This window comes from Schistocerca cancellata, chromosome 7 (assembly GCF_023864275.1).
Source record: "Schistocerca cancellata isolate TAMUIC-IGC-003103 chromosome 7, iqSchCanc2.1, whole genome shotgun sequence".
NCBI lineage: Eukaryota > Metazoa > Arthropoda > Insecta > Orthoptera > Acrididae > Schistocerca > Schistocerca cancellata.
Window position 1 is genome coordinate 589,819,954 of NC_064632.1, and position 3,737 is coordinate 589,823,690.

Genomic DNA, 3,737 nt, shown 5'->3' on the forward strand with positions numbered 1-3,737 from the left:
CAACAATTTTTCGAACGTCTAGTTTATCACCTCTTGCTGTGGATGTACTTAGAGATGCTGGCGTATTTTTGTCGATGGAACAGACCGATCTGGAAGAAGATTTTTTGTCCAAACCCGCATTGATTAGTTTCCATAATTTGTTAGTATTGTTGCGTATTTTCAGACGTTCTTGAAGGTAGTACATTATAGGAGACACTCCAAGCTGATGCACTTGCAGGAACAACAAGCGGCTGGGGTGAAGTAGAATGATGTACAGATGCCTTGGCGAAGTATTGCATACTTTATTGCTGTGAACATAAACTGAAAATAAACAAGAAACTCTCATGCAATATGCACAGTTCGAGAGACAAGTGGGAACTAGTGAAAAAAGATTCTAAACTTAAGCTCCAGATAAACCATGTCCATATTTGCTGCGGTCGATAAATTGGCTGGCATCCATACCGGTGGTTGATGTCGCGACAGACTCCCCTCCCCCCCCCCCATCCCCCCTGCGTTTCAGTGCAGAGCACCTTGTAGCCTTGTAGTGGAGGGGAAGATGGTGCTTCACTCCCATTCATAATCCTGTAGAAATGGTGGGGGCAGAGGGGTCTGCCATAACAGGAACTGGGAGTTTTGCCACTAGTAATGTCTGTGACGTGAGGAAATGTCTCCATTCCTGGTGTCTCGGTTGTTATATCGGGTGGAGATCTACTTCAGAATGCTTGGGGGTGGGCATGTTGGCCTAAAAGGGTTTGAGAGGTCTGTGTTCTCCTCTGCTGTTAGCATCCAGTATGGTTTAAGCCAGTGGATGGATACAGTTGTGGGTTTGTCCTTCTGCAGTATTGAGAATGTATGCTCACCCCCATCGGAATACCTTGTACGGTCGGGTGTGTGGTTGCTGGAGTGTGGTACAGACCATTTTTTCATGTAACATTATGTGAGAGCACTCACTTTGCCCCTTGTGGATGAATGTTGTCATAATCTGTGGGTGTATGACAGGGTGTGAGATAGTTGTTCATGTGGTGTTGGACGTTGTGTACTGACAAGGGTAGCTCTGCAGTTGTAAGTGATGGCGGTGACAAGGGAAAATCTGCTGGGAGGGTTGGGCCTCTGCTGTACAACACCTCTGCAAGTGATGACTTGAGGTTGGCCTATGCTGCGTGGGTGCGTAGTAGAGCCCCTGTCCATTTCTGTCATGGCACATTAAGAAGGCCTTCGAAGTCTGTTGCCACCTTTCCACTAACCCATTGCTCTGAAGGTGGTGAGTCATTCTATGGAACTATTCCCCGCTACATAGTTTGCACAGGTCAGTGAAAGTGTGGATTCAGATTGTTGGCCCAGGTCGGTTTTGATTGATAGGAGGCAACTGAAACAAAAAAAATCCAGCTTTTAATGAAGGTGCGTGTTGTTGATTTGGCCATTATGTCATTAAGTGGATCGCTTCTACCCAGAGAGTTGTGCAGTCGATGGTTGGTAAGATGTACAGGCTGAAAATTATTGAACTTTATGAAATAAAATCGTCATAACTTCTAAACAGTTTGCATTAGGATGTTCAAACTGTATGATTGGCTGTGGGGCTTGATGAGAATTAGTATGCGCTGTGTGGATGCTTCAACGAAGAAACCCAGTTTCATTAGGATGGATTCATCAATACACAAAACTGGCTCATTTGGGGGACTGAAAATCCACATTTCACAATCGAGAAGTCTCTTCACCCTCAGCCAGTGACTGTGTGGTGTGCAATGTCCAGTCACAAAATAATCAGCGTGATATACCTTGATGGCACAGTGGCTACTGAACGGTATGTGAAGGTTTTCGAAGATGATTTCATTCCAGTTATCCAAAGTGACCCTGATTTCAACGAGATGTGGTTCATACAAGACGGAGCTCATGCTTGTCGAAGCTGGAGAGTGTCGGATATCCTGGAAGAGCACTTTGAGGACCGCATACTGGATCTGGGATTCCCAGACGCCACTGGCATGGGCTTTGATTGGCCGCCATATTCTCCAGATTTGAACAAATGCGACTCCTTTTTGTGGGGCTACATTAAAAGCAAGGTGTACAGAAATGCAGAATTTCGCTATTTGTCTGCATCCCATGATCGTCAATGATGGCAGGCATATCAGAAATGTCATAACCTAAATCTAGATACCTGTAGTGACGTTTGTATATTGAATAAAGTGTGTGCACTCTGTAGTTCGTAACTAATTTACGTTTTTTTCGTATAGTTCAATATTGTCACCCTGTGTTTGTAGGCTTTTGACATGGATAGGGGGCTAGTTAAGTCGAAGTGTATGTGCTGGAAGCATCTTTTAGGTGTCGTGAAGCTGCCTTGTAGGAGGGATGCATGTCATCGAGTCATACTGTTTTGGCACAGAGCACGTGGTCTCGCCCATTTCGTGCATTCTACTTTGACCTCCAGCCACACAAAAAATTCTGTAATGGGCCTCATAGTGGGGTGAACCACGGAGCGTGACAGGTTACAAAGGCTGTCAGAAACTGATTTCTGAAAGGGATGGGGAAATATCACACCAAACATTGATGTGAGAGTCAGGAAGCTTTATTTGTTTGAGTTGTAGGCCTGTGTTGTCGTTATCTAAGAGATGAAGTAAGTGTTGTAATGTGCCACCATGTTTTCCTTTCTGTCTATGTGCTGGATGTCTGTCAAGAACTGAGATATCAGGTCGAGGTGCTGGAAGTGGTGGGATGATACATGTAATTTGGGACTGTGAATGATACATGCCAAGGATGGTGGTTAGTGAAAAGTGTGAGAGGGTGGCCCTCAGCGTTTTCTCTGAAACAGTTTACTGCCTCATAGAAGGCGAGCGGTCCATGGTCATATGTAGACCACAAATTTTGTGGTCCCTTCCATTTGCATAAGAAGAGTTGCAAGGGTTGGTGCATGCCGTTAAGTGTTTGCTGCAAGACAGCACTGATTGCGATGTCACCGTGTCAGCAATGTTTGACAGGTGGGCTGTTGACGAGTGGTGGCCCTCTGTAGTGAGTGATTGATTGTCTCGAAATCCTGTGACATTTATTCCCATCATGGAACAGTCTGGTTGCATTTGGTGTTGGTTCTCGAAAGGGCATTGGTGAGGGGTGCCCAGATTTTAGCTGCCTGCCTCCTTGTAGGTGGTGTGTCTGGGAGTGAATTTTATGAGTTCCTTTCTTTCTACTGTTAACGTGATCCCTGATAACCAAACAGAATATTCTAGAAATGTTTGACTCTGCTTACACAAATGGAACTTTTTGGTGTTCGTGACTACACTTACCCATTCTATGGCACGAAGAACTTGTCGTACATGGTCTTCATGCCGTTGGAGCGTACCAGAGTATATCAGCAAGTGGTCCAGGTAAGAGAAGCAGAATGGTAATTTGCGTAGAGCGGCGCTGATGAATTGCTGCCGTGTTTGAGACGCGTTTTTTAATCGAAATGGCATGAATAAATATTCAAATAAACCAGAGGGCGTGATAATGGCAGTTTTAGCAATGTCTTCTGTCCCCATTGGTGTTTGCAGGTCTGTCTTTCAGCAGCCAATGACGGTGAAATCATAGCACCTGATAATGCATGTGTAAGTCCTGGATGTTGGGTACCAGATAACAATCGTGAATTGTCCGAGTATTGAGGGTTCTGTTGTCCCTGGACGTTCGAAAAGTACTATCTTCTTTTGCAGGCCATCTGTAAAGGTACAGCGCAAGGGCTGTTTTCAGCGGGAAGTTAAGCATCTCGTCTACAGTGGCTTTGGCGATTGACCATT